Source organism: Mesocricetus auratus, unplaced genomic scaffold (assembly GCF_017639785.1).
Source record: "Mesocricetus auratus isolate SY011 unplaced genomic scaffold, BCM_Maur_2.0 Super-Scaffold_100029, whole genome shotgun sequence".
NCBI classification, from domain to species: Eukaryota; Metazoa; Chordata; class Mammalia; order Rodentia; family Cricetidae; genus Mesocricetus; species Mesocricetus auratus.
The window spans coordinates 12674945-12696041 of NW_024429210.1; the positions used below are offsets into that span (position 1 = coordinate 12674945).

The following is a 21097-nucleotide window of genomic DNA, read 5'->3' on the forward strand; positions in this document are numbered from 1 at the left end:
GACCTCGCAGTGTGGATTACCAGACATAAATCTATGAAAAATAGGTCATCAACTTAAAGAATACATCCTATTTAAACTAAATGCCACAAAACGAGGTCTTCGATCAACAGATCTTTTTTCTAACCTTCAATAAAAACCCTACATTAGCCAGGCGTGGGGGGGCACACTTTTAATCCCAGCCCTGGGGAGGCAGTCAGGTGGGTTGGAGTTTGGGGATCTGCCTGATCTACATATTGAGTACCAGACCTCAAAACAAGACTTAGTAGCTTTTATAATGATGCAGCTTATTTAAACAGAGAACATACAATTCCTTTGGCTATCACCATCTCAAGTGTAGTGCTTGTTTTATTAAATTTGCATGCATGCCAACATGCATCAGCCACAGCATACTGCAGAGGTCGGAGGACAACTTGTGGGAGCTGCTTCTCTCCTTCCACCAAGCTCAGGAGGTCAGGGACTGAACTCAGACGGTCAGGTTAGAGGGCAGGCACCCCCAGACTCACTGAGGCATATCGCCCACCCAGGTAGCTTAGCCTTATCATTTGCTTTCATCTTCCTAACATCTCATGGTTCAGGGGAGGCCAAGAAACTCACCCATAATCACAGAGCTAGTGGTAAAACCAAATTCAAACCCCACTGTTTATAAAACACTACATATGCTATGGCCGATTCCGGTTAGCTGGGAGGCAGTAAAAGCAACCTACAGTACAGCGAATGGCACCTGCAATGACATCACCCTGCAGGGGTGAGCAGAGGAGCACAGGTGCCTTATGGAGCAGCTGGAGTTCCTGGTTCCTAATATAACCAGGAGCTCACACCATCTACACATTCGGCACACACTACACTGTGCTGTTAACGAAAAGAAAAACCTCAGCCAACTGACTCCAAGTTCATGTTCCTAACTACCAAAGCACCTTTATACAGCTCAGAGAGCCTTGCTACATTCTTAGAACTGACTACCTTGGTTAGCAAGGTTTTTGTTTTGGTTTAAAAAAAAGTAAAGAAATCTAAATAAACCCAGTTTAAAATGTCATAGAATGGAAAGTGCAAAGTATCGATTTCCTGACTACTGGGAATTTCCCCTCAGAAGAAAAAAAAAACCTGCTGAAGGGAATGTCTATAGAGACCCAGAAAATAATTTGTAATAATTTATTACATTTACATAAAATGTGAACACCTGAAAGTACATAAACGTTAAAATACGCATTATATTTAATCAGATACAATGCCAGCTCTCTCAAAAGAAAACTTGGATTTTGTCACAATAATGAAGCCACGCCAAATAAACAAAGCTGACAGCAAAAGTAAAAAGCTCACACACAACAGGGCCAACACACAGCTGAAGAACAGGGAGCTCAGCAGGAGTAACTTTTTCCATGGGAACTGCAGCAGGACCCCAGTAACAAGTCCTCCATCACGTCTCAGGCTCTTCTCGGGCTCTGCTCAGACTGGCAAAGCTTCCCCACCAGTGGTGATGATGAAATCATTACATCAGTTCTCAAAAAGCCTCACCCCACACATGCACACACCTCTTACCCAACAGTAATTGCCTCTCCAGAGAGGCATATGCTCATCCTACCATTTTAATACATTTCAAGCGCCGGCTCCAGAAGAGGAGAAGAGACATTAAGAGCTACATCCAGGGTAGAGCAGGGTGAGCTGGGCTATCTCCTTCACTGGGAGATTTCTGCTAAGCAGTTCAGAAATATTTACAGTTTCAATTCATGCTTTAATCCGTACACACCAAAGAAAATGCCACACAACTGATCAGTGCTTTCTGACCCCAAAACAATTAAAAAAGACAAAAGACCACTCTAATAATTTCTGAGTTTTGGCAGTTTATACACCGCTATTTGGGTGTTTTAATGGGTGTATTACCAAATACTAGCCTTACCAAATACTAGCCTGGTTCCAAAATCTCATATTTATGAACTATACTTAGTAATTTTTGAAGTATGAACAGATATCCAATAAAGCGGTTTTAAAATGCCCAAAGAGGCAAATATTATGCTCATTAAACGAGTTATGAAGAATTGACAACACCCACCCAATGTGTCAAAACAGATCTGATAGAGATCCTAAATTACGGATTATTGTTTGTTCCTGAGATACAGTCTCTCTACGTAGCCCTGGCTCTCCTAGAATTCCAAAGATCATGCCTCTGCCTCCCAAGCATGGGGTTTAAAAGGTGTGGGCTCCATACCCTACCCTAAATAACAGCGTAAAACCAGACTGGTAGCTGTTTCAAAGTGTATTTGAGAAACAAAGATTCCTCCTTTCTCTCCATTATTTGAAAAAAAAAAGCCCCATAAATTTCTAATATAGAGTATCCCAACTTTAAAACCAACTAGCATCATTTTAAGATGAGCAGTCTTGTCTCCTAATATAACTCTTAAACACAACACACACACTTGAACAAACAGTACAGTAAAAATTCAACAGTAAGTTATCCATTCCTCTTCCCTATTTTTAGCATAACTGTCATATGTTAGAATTAGGGGAACCCAAATGTCTTTTGAATTTTTTGGTTTTTGGAGACAAGGTTTCTCTGTGTATCTCAGGCTGGCCTAGAATGTAGTGACTGGCTAGTGGAGATCAAAGGCATGCATCATCATGCCGGGTTTTGAATGACTTTTTAAAACAAGCATATCTTCAAAACCATAAGCCATCTATACGCCCAGGCCTTCAAAAGCACGGGGACTGGGTGAAAGACATTCATAAGCAAATTATGTTTGTTTTTCTCAAAGACTACCTCATTCCTTAGGTCTTAAAAACCTGCTATCTCCATCTGTCAAGCTTGGGTGATTTCAGCCTAGAAAAATCTGAATGGTTCCAACAACTGATTACTGTTTTTGGCAAACAGAAGCTGAACTAGCGAGAATTTCATCGTGAACTCTTTAAGCACTTTAAGCATCCTATTTGTCCTCAAAAACAATCTTACAAAGCAAGTATCCCGTTCCGAAACAAAGTAAGGGGAACAAGACTCACTCGGAAAAACTGATTTGTCATTTAACAGCACGTGGCAGAAAACAAGCTAGTCAAAGGACTCAAGTTGAACGGATAATTCGGCATTTCATTATATTTGCCATCTGCACAAAAACACTAAATTAAGAGCGGCAGGCAGAGTCCTGGAGGTGGAAAGCAGTATTCCACGCTGGGAAAGCAGTTCCGAGCAGATCTGCTGATAAAAAAGACCACCGCGCTGGAAAGTTACTCAGGCAAGTTCTACAGGGCTCTAGCACCCTTGTTTGGTCTTAAAACCTAACCAAATATAAAGAGCTCTGGGACTGCGCAAAAACTTCACCAGGTTTCGATCTAAAAAGAAACAGAAGTAGGGCTGGGACAGGTGGGAAGCGACCGAACTGCCTGGGGCGGTTCCCTCTCACTCTGAGTCTGAACCCCACTGGAGCACGCTCTGGGCTGGGCTCTGGTCCCACCCTCCTACTCCAGGCCCAGGGGTCTCACCTTTAACCATGCCATCACCTTCCGAGGCAGGCGCGCGCACACGCACACGACCCCTGAAAGAATCTCACACACGCGCACATACACAGGCACACACACACAAAACCCCTGAAAGAATCTGTTACACCAGGAAGCCCACTTTCACCCACTGGCTTGGAAAGCAGAAAAGCACGACTTGTGAGGGGTTAGGGGGGTGCGGTGTGGCAGGAGAACAGGCTTAGTCGTTCTCATCAGTCTACCAAGTTGGGGGTGTTCGAGCGACCACGGCAGGCGGGGGAGCCACCCTGTATTGGGGGCAGGAGCCGAGCCTGCAGGCAGCCCAGGTTACAAAATGTGTGCTTTCCACGATGACCTCGCAACGCCGTGACACTCAGTCGTCTCCACTGAGCTTCTTTCCACCCAAGACCCCAGAGCTCGGAGGATCCCAGGAGAGCGCAGCTGACCCGGTGCTGGGGGTTACGTCCTCCAAAGGGTCCCCGCCCTGTAGGCGCTCCCACCTGCCAGTCGCAGGGCCAGCTCCCCAGGCCCTGTCCCGAGTCTGGTTAATCATTCAATGCGGGCGGCGTGGAACATTTCTTTAGAGGTCAAAGCGAAAGGTTTTCCCCAAGTTTCACAGAAGCTAGTCTTTGGGGACCCGGAGGTAACAGTGTCAGAGCCGGGGAGGAGGGGGGTGGAAAGCGGCTGCCAGCGGCTCGCAAACACCTGATCTGCCCCTGCGGCACCCGAGACCGGCGCAGTGCGCGGACGGGCGGGCGGGCGAGCGAGCTGGCGGGCGGGGCGGCTCACCCACGCGACGCTCCCCCGCCGCCCAGGCCCGCACTCCCGCGCGGGGTGCAGCGCGGCCCCGGGTGTCACCGCCCTCTCCCTGTGGGTGCAGGAAGAGCAGGGGCCGAGCAGGTGAGAAGGTCGGGAAGGAGGTGGAGAGCCGAGACTGGGGAGGAGGGAGGCCGGGCAAGAGGGGAGCCGCCGGGAGGAGAGGAGCCCGGGGAAAGGATGCGCGGAGGCCGGGGCGGTGGGGAGCCTGGGGGAGGCGCGGACGCCGCAGCGGCCCCCGAGGGGCGACGGGAGCGCGGGGCGCCCGCACCGGCCGGAACTGGGGCGGTGGCGGCGGCGGTGCCGGGCCCGTGCCCACCCGCCCGGCCCTACCTTGTCCAGGGGCAGCTCCAGGTCTGCGGGGCGGGGCGGGAGACCGCGGCCGCATCCACGTCCCAGCCGCGCGTGCGGCTCAGCCCCGCGACCGCCGCCGCTGTGGCTCCATGCACGACGTGGACGGGCGGCCGGCGGGGTCGGGGCGGCTCCGGCTCTCGCCTCAGCTCCGGGCACTTGTTGCCGCCGCCGCCGCTGCGCCTCACTCCCGGCCGCGGCTCCCGGCGCCGCCACCGCCGCCGCCGCCTACTGCGTCCCTCCGGCCCCGCCCCCGCCCGACGCACCAATCAGACGCCGCGCCAGCCGCGCGCGTCACCGCCGGGGCGGCCGCGCTCCCGCCCCGCGGGCCAAATTTGGGAGAGGACGAGGTCGCCCCCTCCCGCCGGTGGGCTCCCCGCTCCTCACCGCGCTTAGAAAGCCCTGGCTCCTCAGGGGGGCTCGGTCTCCAAAGACGCGCCCCCAACCCCCCGAAAACCAGCAGCGGCGGAGTCGCAAACTCTGCCGAGACTCGGGGTCTGGTCCTAACTTCAGCTACCTGAGCCCCGCCGAGCGCCGGCGCGACGCTTGGTGAGAGCTCGGGTGGCCTTTCCCGGCCCCGGCCGGCCCGTGTGGCTAGGCCTGGGCAGCTCCGGGTGGCCGGTGAGAGGGTTGAGGGCTCCACCTCGGGAGGTGAGCAGAGGGAAACCGGGGTCTAAGTGGACCTGACCTTGGCTCTGCGCACCCGGTACTCGCAGCCCCCCTAGCTGCTCACAGCTTCAGGGTGGTGGTGCCCGCTCGGCCCCTGCGATCCTTGGGTGTGAAGCCATCAAAGACGTGGGTTTTCCACGTGGTTCCACTCGCGTGCCGGGAGCTGGGTGCCCCGTGCCATCCCAACGCTGACACTCGGAAACGCCGCTGGCGTGGGCACTCACCGCACCCACGCGCAGAGCGCACGGGACTCTCGATACTCGCCCCTAACCCAGCGCCTCCGCAGAATCCCCCAAAGCTCCGCACGCCAAGGTGAGGACCCGGGGGAAGCCGGCGAGACCGGATGGAGAAGTTGCTCTAGTTTGCGAGGCTTGGGTGGGCCGGCCTGGCCGCCACGCCCTGAGCACCCAGCCCCGCCCCGGCTCGGGGCGCGCCTGGAAGCTTCCCCTGCATCCTTATCTCCCAGGCCTTAGAAAGACCCTGGAGGTAATCCCGCTGGGAAATGAACACTCCACACCTGTTTGATATTTTGCAGAAGGCTGAAGGCTGTCAGACGGAGTTAGCTAAAGGAAAGCCACTGACTTTCCAGCGCCGGGGGTTGGATTTCATCTCGCTGGACCACGGAGTCCTTACCCTCAGCGAAACTCAGCGGTGAAAAGAAGTACTTGTTGTTTTGAATGTGTCGAGCCACGTGGATGGGGTCATCCAGAAGGAATTCTGAGTCGGTGGCTCTGGGGATGTTAAGATTGGCAGTCTCCAGACCGAACTGTTTTTATGTTGGTCACGTGAAGCCCAGGAAACAAGCTGGATTTTTGTCTGTTCACACAAACTGTTAACCATTGTCACCCTGGGCAAGAAAGGAAGGGAAATTGTATACCATCCTTGGGATTTAGGGGTCTTCCCCCCCCCCACGATTTTATTCATAACTCGGAAAGCTAATAGAACATTTTAAAAGAAGCAAATCAGAAGTTAGGTCTGTGTCCTGGCTCGGCTGCAGGCCGCTGTTTTGATACATAAATACTGTGAGGAGCTGGACTCCCTGCTGTCAGATGCCAATGTTTCCCCTTACATGCGCTCTTCCGTAGCCACAGCTTTCAAGGATTTGCTAGCCAAGGAGTTTTCAGTAAAGTCAGCTGGCAAGCAGCAGGGAAATAAAGCTTCAGGCTTCCACAGCTGCCAAAAGCTGCCCAGGCCCTGAAGTTTGAAAAAAAGAAGAGATGGAAAGCATTGTCTCCGTGGTGCCACCGAGTGCAGCCGTAAGTGCCGGCCAGCTTCCACAGTGACTCTGGGGAAGCAGCTCCATGCTGAATTCCACACCCACTCTTAGGCTATGACTGGGATTCATCATCCATAGGCAGAGATACACGTTCAGCAAATGTGCTGTCCCACATAGGTGCAGAGCACACGAAGTACCGGGCATCAAACATGACACTTTCTATTGGAGCTCACAGTTGTGTCCCCGCTCCCAGGTGCTTAATTATTAAATGTACTAAAACTAATTTTGATACGGACCTAAAGACGTGTAAGAACAATCTTTTGGGGAGTCCAGGTTAAGTGTCTTTAAGTTCGCTTTTCTATTGCTGTGGTAAAACACCATGACCAAAAGCAGCTTGAAAAGAGTTTGTTTGGCTTATAATTCATCGTCAAGGGAAACTGAGGCAGAAGCTGATACAGAGACGATGGAGGAACCCTGCTTAATGCCTTGCCCAGCCTGCTTCCTTATACCACCTGGGAGCACCTGCTGGGGCTGGGCCCTTTCATATCAGGCACTAATCAAAAAAAAAAAAAAAAAACCACTACAGTCTGGTGAAGGCATTTCTCAATTGAGGCTCCCCTTCCCAGGTAACTAGCTTGTGTCAAGTTAACAAACAGTGAAACAACCAGGCCAGATGGTGGTGGTACACACCTTTAGTCCCAGCACTTGGAAGACAGAGGCCAGCAGGTCTCTGTGAGTTCGAGGTCAGCCTGGTCTACAGAGTGAGTTCCAGGACAGCCAAGGCTATACAGAGAAACACTGTCTCGGAAAAAAAAGAAAAAAAAAACAACCAAAATGAGAAGTTTCTAGTTGCTTCTAGGTCTAAGGGGGAAGTTGTAGAAATAAGCAGAGTTTGGACTTTATTCGATGAGACATTTGAGGTAGAAATTACATCCTACGGTTTGCACTGTGGGTAAGTCATCCTCGGCTGCATGAGTGGGGCAGGGCACAGCCAGGAGATACTGTGCAGACAGCTGCCACAAAGACTTCCACAACTGCTTGGGTCTGCAGGAACAGGACAAGCGCCTAAGTCACTGCTTCAAACCTGAGGACTGGCCATTTTCTGAGTTGGAGAACCCTGCCAAGATTCTAGCTTGGTCAGGGCAGGTATGAGATGTCCTGTTGAGCAGGTTGTGTACTGGAGCAGCTGGTATTGCTGTAGCAATGAAATTCTTAAGGTAGTCTAAGAGAATGTAGGTTAGATGGAGAGGGGGCCTGAGGCTTGCCCTGACAGAGTGAGCTAGCTCCCTGTGGGAAGGGAAGAGGGGTAGTGAGGCAGAGAGAAAGGCAGGAGCCCGGGGATGTGGGATTCACATTCAGTAAAGCAAGCAGATTCACAGTGGAGACAGGAGTTAAGAGCTCTTAAAATGGCAGAGAAACCCTATCGCGATGAAGAGTGATGTGTGTTTGCTTTAGTAGCTTTGATGTTGGGAATTCTGCAGGTCATGACTGGTGGAGCAAAGAATGGTCTAAGAGTAAACAAGAGATGAAGAAAAGCACTAATGGAGGGAGAAATGATGTAGTTGTACTTTAACTTCTAAAAGGTGAAAACAAATCACACACAAATAAGAGCAGTTACCCCCAAAAAATAAGTAATAAAAGTAATTTTTAAATAATTTTTTAGAGACAGACAAGTGTAGGCAACTCGAAAAAAGTTTGATTGTGAAGAGTCAGAAGTAGCCAGAGGCCTGGAGAGGTTGCTCAGCTGTTAAAGAGTCATTGTTGCTCTTGTGGAGGACCCAGAGGTCAATTCCCAGCACCTACCGGGTGGTTCACAGCTATCCCTGACTCCAGTTCCAGAACATCCATCCTACAGCCTCTTCTGAACTCCGTGGATACCACGCACACACACGGTACACAGCCATACACTCAGGCAAAACATACACTAAATAAATCTGAAAAAAAAATGTTGGGGAGGACTGTTATGTCAGCCACGGGTTGTGATTTATATGTTCATCCTTGTTCATGAGGTAAAGGAGCTTGAGAGTTTGTAAATAAAGAGGGGAAGAGCCCACAGGGAAGGATCGTCAAGGAAAAGACAAAGAACAACGAAGATCCCGAAGACCCAGTACTCTAGGCAGAAGAGGAAAGGCTGAGCTCACACGAGGGAGGGGCTCCATCTGTTACAACAGGAAGAGGCTTGGTGTAGAACATTTGCACCTGGTGACAGGGAGGCTGGAGACAAGGCAGGGACTGATGGCAGATTTGAAGAGGCAGGGGAAGTTTGGTTATCAGAAGGTTTGGGAGGGCTGGAGTGATCTAGTAGCAAGACAAGCAGGTCAGCAGACAATCCCTCTGAGGCCGACGGCTCCAGCAGCTCAGCTGCCCACTCCTGTCCAGGCTCAGGTGAGGGATTGTTCGAGCAGAGGAGCAAAGGAGTCAAGAGCCCGGTCCAAAGTGGTGCACCGTCAGAGACGAAGGACAAGAGACCAGTTAGATCCAGCCACTTGAGAAGGGGAGGAGGTTGGGTCTGAGATCTGGGTGTTCCGAGGTGAACTTCAGGCTCATGGGTAAGGTAGAGAGTGGGGGGAGTAGAGGTGAACGCCCTGAGAGTATTAATACCAGGGCCAAAGAATTAAGTTGGACATTGGTGTAAGTGAAGCGACCCAGGACGTGGGCAGCTCTAAGGGAGCAAGGGGCCTGGGGATCAGAAGATGGGGAGCACCAGAAAGGGGAAGGGAACATGGCAGAGTGTCTGTCTTCTCTAAGGCCTATGTGCAGGAGGCAGAGGAGGGTGCTCAGGTAGGAGGAGGGTCCATCCCCCTCTCTGGACCCTTGGAGAATGTGGGTGAGAGTCAGCAGCCTCACCTCTCAGCCCTGCAGGGAGAGCAAAGTAGGTGTTGAGTTCTGAGTAGCAGGTGCTGTTGGGGATGGGTGCTGAAACTCAGACAGACAGGTTTGGACTGGGTGCATGGACTTGGGCTGACAGGCGCTTGCTGGATGAACCAGCCTTCCGTTCACTCTGCATGCTGGAGTTCGCAGTTTCCCAGGACCTGTGGAAGGATTTGAGCTCAGCTTAGTAGTAGGGTTAAGTCAGCTTCAGGAGGAGCAGAACACTTGATGGCATGCTGGAGTGATACTCCGTCCTTGAAGGAATGAAGATGAAAATAATGACAGGCACAGTGGATTTTTCCTCAGTAGTTTTTGAATCTGCAAACCAGGCCCATGTCCTCATCACTTCTTTCCTTCCCAAAATTTCCATCAGGGTGAAGTGTCCATAAGCCTCCGGTCTCCTTCAAATAAGTCCCTGCGGGCCCTGTGCGGCTCTGAATCTTTAATACTAAGCTATCCTACCTCTCTCTGCCTGTCACCTCTTCCAGACATGTTAACTTCTTAGCCTTAGTTTCCCTGTCTATAAAATGGGGCTATTAAAATGCACCTGTCTCTCCTTGCAAGGAAGGGATGGCTTACATACAAGCACTTTCCACATTGTGAAACCTTGAATGTGAGGGAGTTTCCTTGTTCATAACCCCCAGTGTGCCTCAGGCACTCCCACAGCTCTCTCTCAGCCTTCAAAAGATTGAGTCTCTGCCCCAGAGGGGGTTATAATTTTGCTTCGAAGAGAGACAAACACATCCAAAACAATTAGAGAGGAATGCACAGCTGGGCCCTCGTAAGTGGAAATTGTTAGGCGCCTACAATAGGAGCTCTGAGGTCAGAAAATGAACAATTAGCCAGGGTTTGGGGAGCTTGGGAGGGTTCCTGGAGAGGGTAGTGTGGAAGGTGCCCAGATTGCTCACCCAGCCTGAAGAGGACATTTGCAGATAGGTCCGCTCTTTTGTGACCACAGTGTGACATAGATCTATGGATCGATCTTAGGTCATGGGTTTCATTATACCCTTTTTGATCAGCCTATTGCTACTTGTGGGTCCCTAGCCCCTCAGGACTTACAGCTTGGGCCACATGGCAAATCAGAGCATTTACACTGTACCTCTCATGTTTGGCTTTCCTGTCACTTTTTTGGTGAAGAAACCTAAGATGATGCTGCACACACTTCCTGTACACCACAGGGCCTCTGTTGTTGTCTGCCTCTGCATCTCTAGCCAGGACCCCCTCGCCAACCTACCAGCCCAAAGTTGACCCCTACCTCATTGGTTCGGTCAGATCCAGCCCATGTGATCCTCAGTGCAATGAAGACCTCCTTCCTCAGTGGCAAGCCTCCTAGCCCACGGCCTGCTTGGTAGTTTTACCTCACTCTGCCTTTCACCTGTAGGCCTAGGCAAGGGCCCAGCATGGCTAAGGGGCATACACAGCCAGCATCAACAGCCAAAGTCCCCAGTACGTGCTGTGAATCTAGGTGGTTGTAGACAGTAGCAAACTTACAGTTATGAAGTAGCAATGAAAATACTTCTACGGATGGGGTCACCTCAACATGAGGGACTGTATTAAAGGGTCACAGCATTGGGAAGATTGAGAACCACTGTTTAGATGGATAGCAGTGTTTTGCTAATCTGTTCATCTCAAATGGGACTGTAAACACACCTGTCATTGGATGAAGTAGTAACTATCAGTTGAAAGTGTAGAATCTTGGCACTGGAATTCTTAGAATTCTATTTCTGAGTCCTTTGAAACTGGCGATTGAGGAGGGAAAGACCCTAAAGTGACTTATCAGAGGCCACAAACCACAAATGCTGTCTGGAATAGTGAACAAGCAAGTCACAGGTAAAGTCACCTGGCTGTAAAGCAGATGATTTTCTCTGAGGGTGACTTGTCACAGAGGAAAACAGAGAGCCTTGTCACCAGAGGTAGGCGCTAGAAACAACTGTCGTGACTCTCAGGGGACTCGGTAACACAAGCCCCCGGGTCTGTGAAGTCTGGCCTGTACCTGACGTTGTGGTGGTGGACAAGGCCAGCCATCTGCAGGCTGCCTCTATTAGGGTTTGGGAAATGAAACACTCAGTAAGGAGAAATGCAAAATCATCGTCTTAATTACCATCAAGCTGAAGCATCCTGTTCAGGAGGAGAGGCCTAAAATCACAGCGTGGAGCATGAGACGGCGCTGTTAATACGATTATCGGAGTGCAAGCCTGTTAGAGCTTGATTGCTGGCACCGTCCCTCACAGAGCTCCCGGATCCAGAAACCATCTCAACTGTAAACACAACTGTTACAAAACAGCCATTTCCAAGAGGGATAGCAAAAATCTGCTAACCTTTACCAAAGGCCAAAGCTGTCTGGCTAAGAGGAAAGAGAACATTTCTGGAAAATACAAACTGGACAACAACTCTGATCGGCTCTTCTGGAGAAAGTGTGTCTGGCTGCAAGTCCCCCAGAGCAGGAGAGTGATACACTTGTGGATGTAATTGTGAGGTCTGGTCACCACAGGCATGAGCCAACTCAGAGGCGGTGGCCCAGGTCTCGGCTGCTACTAGTGAAAAACCGTGATTCCAGGCTCAAATCCCACTTTGGGAAGTTCAGTGTGTTTCTCATGGGAATGGTAACACTTATCTCAAAGAGTTCCAGGAAAAAGAAACGGCATTATTTATGACTAAGCACCACTTGGTGGTTAGTAAGTGTCTCCATTGCCTTGGCCGTGGGACCATCCTCACAAGAATAAAATGCAGGAGGTATCTTCAAGTCAAATAGTAGACAGACTCAACATTTGTCCCAGACCCACAGGGGAAGTGTCATTCTGTCTTCATTCCAGCATCATGTTGAATGGGAAACCAATAGGCTATCCCTATGAGCAACCACCTATATTAGTCATTAGGATCCCATGACTTTTGAAACTCACGTGGCAAGTTTGTCTCACAGCAAAACCTTCATGGGGAGACAGGACAAAGATTTCTCCAACATGGCAGTAGTCAGGGCAAGGAGAGAGCAGTGGACCCCTCAAAGAGTCTTAGAGGAAGTAGGATGGTCCCCAACATGCTCAAGCCACAAAGTGGTGAGTGAAAGAAGCCAAACACAAACCTCAGATGACGTCAAGAGTAGGCATAGTTGCTCTGTGTTGGTAGAAAGCAGAGCACTAGTTGTCTCTGGGCAGAATTCACTGGGAAGAGGCAAGGCAGGTGGACCCCTGGGCTGAGAGCAACGCTTCCTCCACTACATGGGAACGCACATTTGTTAGGGCGTTCAAACATGTGATTCCTAGTTGTGCTTTTTCTTTTCCCATCAAAAACAATAGTCTTTTAAATTAGTTTACTGTGTGCAAGCCAAGCACACTTTATTGTTTGTAAATTATACTTTGGAATAAGAATAGGGAAAAAGTGGTATTTAGACAGGGGAGGGGGAGGATCCTCACCCACAGATCCCACCCACTATCGGTTTAGGCAACTAGCACCAAATCCAGGGCAGCTATGAACTAACATTCCAAAATCAACTATGGTCAGAGGGCATAGATTAATTATATGCAGTCTGGGCTAAACATTTCATCTTGACATGCATCCCCTCCCCCATTCCTCTACATGCAGAAAGCCTTTCATCTCCATTTCCTTCCTTTCTGCTAAAGTCATCCTAGGAAATGGGTTTTCAGAGTCAGTAACCCTCCCAGCAGGTCAGAACAACATCATTGTGCAAGCTTGGGTCTCTAGACTTCATACCATAGTTCTACAGGATGAAAAAAAAGGAAAACTGGTTTTGCTAAATACAAAAGATACATGACTAGTCATCAAAACGGAGTGTGGATCTTCAGGAAACACAAGAAAGGGCGCTGATAACCAAGCTTTCAAAGGGCAGCAACAGGGCTGGCTGATGAGCTAGAACACAAGCTGCAAACTGTAGAACCATTCTGTCTGTACGCATTTGCATGACAAATCCCTCCTGTGCTGTCAAGGGGGAATTACCCCCGAGTGCAGTTGGTTTTTGTTTGTATTGTTTTGTTTTTACTCTTTAGGGGCTCACCACCCATCTCTCAAATAAAAGCAGGGAGACCTAGTCTTACTTTTGAATGCCCTGCCTTAGCTTAGCTTGTTTCCGGGAGCTTTTCTTAATTTAAACTATCCCATGTGTCTTTTGTCCCTGGGATTTTACCTTTCTCTATTCTACCTCTCTTTTTTTCTTACTCCATGGCTGGCTGGCTGGCTGGCTGGCTGGCTGGCTGGCTGGCTGGCTGGCTGGGTGGCTGGGTGGCTGGGTGGCTGGCTGGCTGGCTGGCTGGCTGGCTGGCTGGGTGGCTGGGTGGCTGGGTGGCTAGGTGGCTGGGTAACTGGGTAACTGGGTAACTGGGTAACTGGGTAACTGGGTGGCTGGGTAACTGGGTAACTGGGTGGCTGGGTGGCTGGGTGGCTGGGTAACTGGGTGTCCCCTGGTGTCCTCCTCTCCTTCTCCTCTTCTCTTCCTTCCTCTCTCTTCTCACCAGTCTAGATTTCTTCCCCTGTTTATTCTTTCTGCCTGACAGCCCTGCCTATCCCACTGCTGCCTAGCTATTGGCTGGCCAGCTCTTTATTAGACCAATCAGGTGTCTTAGACAGGCAAACACAGCTTCACAGAGTTAAACAAATGTAACATAAAAGAATGCAAGACAACTTTGCATCATTAAACAAATGTTCCACAGCATAAATGAATATTAAACTAATGCTCCACAGCAGCACAGTCCTGTCCTGGCACACGGTGGCTCCAGTCCAGCTTCTGCTGTCCTCGAGGCTTTGCTCTCTTCCCATGCTGATTGTTTTCTTTTTCTTCTTTTGGTTTTTTGAGACAGGGTTTCTCTGTACCTTTGGAGCCTGTCCGGGAACTCATTCTAACACCAGGCTGGCCTTGAACTCACAGAGATCGCCTGCCTCTGCCTCCCAGCTGCTGGGATTAAAGGCGTGCGCCACCACCGCCCTGCCAATGGTTAAGTGCACGTAGTGCTCTTTCAGAGGTCCTGAATTCAGCTCCCAGCACCGACATCAGATGACTCACAACCACATGTAACTCCAGTTCCAGACCTGACACCTTCTGGCCTCATGGGCACTTGCATATGTGTGCTTCACATGAAGTTATACAGGGCACATATGCACATGAATTAAAATTGGTGCAGCTTGCTTTCTACGGCTCCTTCAGGTATCAGAGCCAACACCAAGCAGACCAGGTGTCTTTCTTCCCTGCCTCTTTTATAACCTGGGAAACCTATAGAAGTGCCCTGTGACACATTTCTTCCCATGTCTTTGACTGGAGTTGGAGTCCTATGACTCTCCTTAAGACCATCACTGGCAGAAGAGAAGAACGAGTCTGCCAAACACAGCCAGAGCTCAACTGGCCTGGAAAAATGCAGACTTGCAGGTAGGTTTCTGGCACATGGGGGTTTACCGGGAGGAACTTTGTTGCAGACCATTCAGCATGAACACCTGAGGGAGATGAAGTAAGCTGAAAACGGCAGAGAAACTCAGCTTCAGCCATGACCTTAGCTGATCCTTCAGAGAGCTCGAGCCAGAGATGGCTCAGAATTGGTCCAAGTTGGACATAAGAATGAGCCCTTTTTAATCCTACATCAGCCAGCCATTAGATGTGGCTGCCTGTGGTAATGTGAGCATGACCTTAGGCAAGTTGGCCCTCTCCAACAAAGGATATTTGTCTCTGAGAGGGTCTCAGTAGATAGTTGCTGCCATCAGCTCTGAAGAATGCTGGAGGAATTGAACCCCATTATCTCCTACCCTTCTGCAGTTCCCTCCAAATGTCAGCCATTACTGTGGTTTTTAAGGGACAGAGAAGGTGGCTGTGTCAGCTGAGTTTGGAACAGTACCCAAACGGTCAGACATGGGGGCATGATGCCTGCAGGAATGAAAATCCACAGGATTAGTCTTGAGCAAGCTGAGAGTTTGCTAAGCCCTGGCTCCTGTTACACCTCCCAGATCACACACAGGACTGCTGAGTTCTGCATCTCCTGAGTGTGCTTCCTGACCTCCCTATGCAGCTGACACCACAGGAGAGTCACAGTAGTTTGAGTGACTGCAGATACACAGGTCAAAGGAGCCTTCCATCGGGCAACTGAAACTTCACTGTGGACAAAGATGTCACTAAACAGAAGGAAAAAGGAAAGGAAGAGGTTTGCGTGGAATTTTTTTCTGTATCACTGAAAATACTAAATAGCATGTTACCCAGCCTCCCTAGGCTGCCCCATCCCCCTCCCCCCATCTCCTACTAATTCCTCACCTGAGCATCTGGTCACTCTGTACCCCTGTTGTTTGCAACTCTGCCCTAAGTGCCAGCGGCCTCTGAGGGGGCAAGAGTGTATGGGGAGGGGGGGGAGACTCCATCTATTAGGCTATGGGAAAACCTGCTGGTAAAGACTTCCCAGTGTGGCCTTTTGGGTTTGGGGTGGTGTTGGGGAAGTCCTGTGCATTTGTCAATAAAGTACTGTTGAGCCTATAGGGAACCAAGATAGGAGGGACTAGGAGTCCAGGAGAACTCTGGGAAGGAGAAACACAGGGAGTCAACATGTAACGCCATGGGGTAGGAGCCCGGAACTATTCTCTGGTAAGAGACATACATAGATTAACAATTATGGGGTAATTACTTAAGTCAGAGCAAGCCAGTAAGAAACAAGCAAAGGCCAACAGCTTCATAATTAATATAGCCTCCTGTATGTTTATTTGGGACTGATGCGGCTCTGGAACCAGGCTGGTGGGAAGGCTTCCCTTTACATAATGGTGATCAGAAGTGGGATCATGAATTTCCACGCAAAATAACAAAAGCTTTAAAGGAATTTTAGAAACAGAAGAACGGAGAGAAGCACAGATTTTGGTAGCAGCATTTTTCTCAGGTGTGCTCTGTTTTACTAGCAACAAGCCGAGATTCACGCGGCTTGCTTACGGGAGTCTTCCTGACTCGGCATAAAAAAAAAGCAAAAAACAAAACAGCAAGGTTGTTTTAAGAGACTCTGCTAACGATTGAAAGGTGTGTACGTACAGCTGGAAGTGACAGCTTTTGCTGGATGTCAGCATGGACTGAGGCAGTAAGCTGAAATCACGCATACGCCCGCCATCTTGAAAAAAAGCCAGTTTAAACTGCCTCGGTTTTACAGATCAGACACGTGGCCAGAAAAAGGTAAAGATTTACAGTAAAGTCAGACTTGGATGAGCAAAACCTCTAAAGGTTTACAGTGTGTTTAAAAATATATGTGAGATTGAGAGAGAAAATAAAACGGCAAAGTGGTATATAAATACAAAAGCCGGCATTGTGGTGGCACACGCCGGTAGGATTTCCTCCAGAGGCAGAGGCAGGCAGATTTCCAAAGAGAAACCCTGTCTCAGAGAAAAATAAATAAAAGTAAAAAAAATAAAGTAATAATAGATAAATAAATAAGCCACGTAAAGATGAAAAATACACAGAGAGTCTGGATACTGCACGCTATTATGTTTTTCAGATTTTTGCTTGCTCAGGAAGGAACTGCTACTAAAGTACACTTGATTATAAATGCTGCTAAATTAATCCAACTTCTACCTTTTAAAAATGCCTTGACTTCAAAATTTAAGTATAAGATTATGTTACTTGGGAAAGGAGATTTTACTTATGTTTCTACAGAAAATGAAAAGCTGAGGATTCCTTCCAGGCTTCTGTGGTTTGACGAACCAAGACCCCCGGAAGCAGTGGACCAGGTTTTCCAACAACTGAAACAGCTAAGATGATGCAGTCTTACAGACCACAAAAATAAGGACTTATACAGGTTTCTGAGTTTTGTCATGATCCCCATGGTATAAACAGTGCCCCCTTCCAGCATGAAGCAGTTTGGAATGAGCGACGTCCTAATTCCCATCTTGTTTATAAATCTTTGTTTTCATTTAAATGGGGTTGCTTATAATTGGCTAATGATCACAGCCAATCTCCTTTTAATGGTAAAAAGGGGAATTATGGTATGGGTATGGTTTTTCAGTTATTGATATAAATTCAAGGTCAATTTTGTGATATGTATATTTCTCCTCTTGATTAAGTATTGTGCTTATACTGATCTTTTAAAATGTAATGCATAATTAAATACAGACTATAGATAGTTACTTATAATTTATAGTTAGGTAAGTTAGGTTTTCTAAATATACAGAAATATATTTGAGATAGATATACAGTCTTCAAACCTCTCAAAGACCTTCAGAAAAATGGCATTTAAAATGGTTTAGGGTTTTTCTTGACAATGAGAAATGTCTGCTCCTGATAGCACCAATTACGTCTGAGATGGGCATCGAAGAAACTCATTATGGAGTTTACTTTCAACATGATAAGATTAGCTATTTGGGCAAGAAACTGCTCTTGCATAGACTGTTTGACTGTTGCTATATAAACTGAACATGCAGAACCCACAGAAAAGTGACTGCTGAACTCAGTCTTACAGGGTTCCTGCTTCATGGAAGAGTCTACCAGACTTTCTGCAGGACACAGAAAAATGACTGACAGACTGCCAATGCAGATGGACAGTTTGAAATTTCCTGCTTTGCTAAGAAGTGTTCCAGACACATTGTGGCCTATGGGCTGAAGATGGATGCCCCAACGTTACAGAGGAACTTCGGGTGACTGTCCAGGCAGTAAGATGGCTCTATCAATCCTAATGTTTATATATTATCCTTCTGTGGTCTTTGATGGAGTTGAAGACAGATAGTTATAATTATAGTTTTCCTTAGTTATGATAAAAGATAAGCTACATATAGGACTTTGGACTCACAAGGATGGGATGGATGATATTTTCTTTAGATCTTGCTAAATGTTAATAGACAAAATGTTGTAACTGTGTTCTTACTTGATAACTGTTCTGTCATATACAATTTGACTGTGTTAAAGTTAAGACCATTTTTTTGTTTAAACAGAAAAGAGGAGATGTTGGGGAAATCCTGTGTATATGTCAATAAATTACTGCTGGCCAATAGGAATCTAGATAGGTGGGGCTAGGAGTCCAGGAGGATTCTGGGAAGGAGAAACCCAAGAGAGTTCGAGATGTAACACCATGGGGTAGGAGCCCGGAACTATTCTCCGGTAAGAGAAATACTTAGATTAACAATTATGGAGTAATTACTTAAGTCAGAGCAAGCCAGTAAGAAACAAGCAAAGGCCAACAGCTTCATAATTAATATAGCCTCCTGTATGTTTATTTGGGACTGATGCGGATCTGGAACCAAGCTGGCAGGAAGGCTTCTCTCAAAGAAAAAGCTTCTCTTAACAGGGTGGGAAGCACACACATTCCTGTAAGTAACCCCTCACCCACGTTCTGTCAGAAAGCCCAGTAAACTCACTGGTGCCCAGTGTGAACTTTGGTGACATGGTTTGTCGTTGGGACCTAAGGGAGGCAGGAAGGTGTTATTTATATCTTCCCAGGGAAGGAATTTTAGCAACCCACGTGACTAGGTAGCCTCAGGGGCTTCAATATTGCCAGCTGCCTGTGGAGCCAGAGCTATCACTCTCAACCTGAGGGTCAAACGGCCGTCAGAAAACACAGATATTTACATTATGATTCATAACAGTTGTGAAATTACAATTATGAAGAAACGACGAGATAATTCTGTGGTTGGGCTCACCACCACATGAGGAGCTGTATTAAACGGTCCAGGGTTAGGAAGGTGAAGCCACTGGTCTGGATCTTCATTCTTCTTTGCTTGCTTCTTTCTGGTGTTGGGGATGGAACCTGGGCCTCTGGTTTATCTGGGCAAGTGTTGGACCCCACTGAACCGCAGTTCCAACTCCAGCTCTGTTGTACTAGGGAAAGCTGCTTTTGACACCTTGGCACGGGACCTCCTTAGACAGGAGCACCGAAAGGCATAGACCCTGCTGGTGTAGATGAGATGGTTTGTTGCTCCAGAAAAAGGGGGCATGAAGAATGGTCTTGTTTCTCTCTCTCTCTCTCTCTCTCTCTCTCTCTCTCTCTCTCTCTCTCTCTCTCTCTCTCTCTCTCCCCCATCTGACAAAGTTCACTTCCTACTCCCTACAGGCCTAAAATCTTCTCAGTCATTTTTCTTGTCTGCTTGTTTTTGGTTTTATGTTGCTGTGAAGCCAAGGCTGCCCCAGTGTGCAGAGTGCTGGACTCACAGGTGTAAACTGCCACGCCCAGTCCTTCTGTGCAGTTCCTTACTCTTCTGTTTTAATGTCCTCATTGCTGCACATCAAATGGGGGTGTCCTTGCACATGGCCCGGGTACCTGCTCTGACACTGAGCTACACGTAAGCCCTCTTCGTGGTTCTAAAGCACACAAAGCATTGGAATATTAAAGATTTTTTTTCATAAGATGGCACCAGAATCAGATTTACTACCAATCAGACAGTAATCTGTGGGATGGTAGCTATGGTTTATCAACCCCATTTTATTTACACCACATACGTGTTTGATCAAATGTGTTGGTTGAAATACATTAATATGAATGTAGTAAAACCTGAGGGCATTAGATAGCACATGGCCTGTATGCCTGTTTATGTACTAAAACTGGGAAAATCCTAACTCTTGAGTGAGGTCTATGAGCTGGTATTGGAACCTGACAAAATGATAATCCAGTTGAGGTCAAAATAGGTCCTCCAGAATCAAGGGTTAGTTCTAAAGCTTGTACTGGCAAGGAGGAAAAAAGCATCCTGTACTTCCTGCTCTGGGCACAATAAATACCTAATGGGGAACACCTCACATCTAGCCTCCTGTGTGTTGGGTCTACAAAACTAAATCCCTAGTCTTTTGTAATGAGCATTCTTCCCACCAGCCTGGTCCCAGAGCCACATCAACCCCAAAAAACACACAGAGACTCTATTAGTTACAATGCTGTTGGCCAATGTCCAGGGCTTCTCATTGGCTAGTTCTGTCTTAAGTATTAACCCATGGAGCTGGAGAGATGGCTCAGAGGTTAAGAGCACTGGCTGCTCTTCCAGAGGTCCTGAGTTCAATTCCCAGCAACCACATGGTGGCTCACAACCATCTGTAATGAAATCTGGTGCTTTCTTCTGGCCTGCAGGTGTACATGGAGGCATAGTGTTGTATACATAATAAATAAATAAAAGCATTAACCCATAATTACTAATATATATATATATATATATTTCTATAAGGTCTTATCTTACGGAGGATGCCAGCCTCATGCATCCTCTCCTCCCAGGATCACATGTCAACTCTCTACTCTTGTCTACATTTCCCAGACTCCTCCTTGACTCCTAGTCCCACCTATCTTGCTTTCCTATTGGCCAACAGTGCTATATTTATCCACCAATAAGACAAACATATACACAGAAGGACATCCCCCATCAGTCTTTCATATCTTTTGGTGGCCAAAAGCAAAATGTTCATTTGTGTTGTGTATGTCTACGTACACATGCATAATACATATATACATGCAAATGCACATTATGTATTTATGATGAAAGACTAGAGCCTTTGGAAATCAAACCTAGTTAGTGCATGGTTCAGGAGGGCAAATCTAGCAAAAGGAAGACAGGGAGAAGTAGGAAGAAACCTAAGCACATTGGACCAGCAGCCATGGGAGAGCCTCCTTGGCTCAAAGCTGGCTCACCTCATAGAGATGGATGACCAAGTAGCAGCCCCAAAGACCTTGTCACACAGAAGGCTGAGGGCAGGGCTAAAGCCCACTTTATCTTTTTTAAAAAACGACGTTGAAGAGGGACTATTGGCTGAAGTTTTCCAATGAAGGCATTTTCATTCACTACATCAGTGAA

General features: G+C 48.0%; 1 protein-coding gene and 1 long non-coding RNA gene across 4 annotated transcripts in view; one reads left to right on the forward strand and one right to left on the reverse strand.

The window, feature by feature from the left end:
- The window catches only part of B3gnt2 (UDP-GlcNAc:betaGal beta-1,3-N-acetylglucosaminyltransferase 2), a 192922-nt gene extending 188081 nt beyond the window's left edge, over nt 1-4841 (reverse strand). Inside the window, exon 1 of one of the 3 annotated variants that reach the window (XR_005871754.1) lies at nt 4609-4841. The gene's annotated coding sequence lies outside the window, so the exon portion shown is untranslated. Of the gene's footprint in view, nt 1-3959; nt 4124-4608 lie in introns of those variants that run through there. The other 2 variants (XM_040733196.1, XM_040733198.1) reach the window with 2 other exon arrangements.
- A 625-nt stretch (nt 4842-5466) lies between these two features.
- Nucleotides 5467-6812, forward strand: LOC110340938. The gene is made up of 2 exons (XR_002382787.2): nt 5467-5607; nt 5831-6812. It is a non-coding gene; the product is annotated as an uncharacterized LOC110340938 (long non-coding RNA).
- Nucleotides 6813-21097: the final 14285 nt, after the last annotated feature.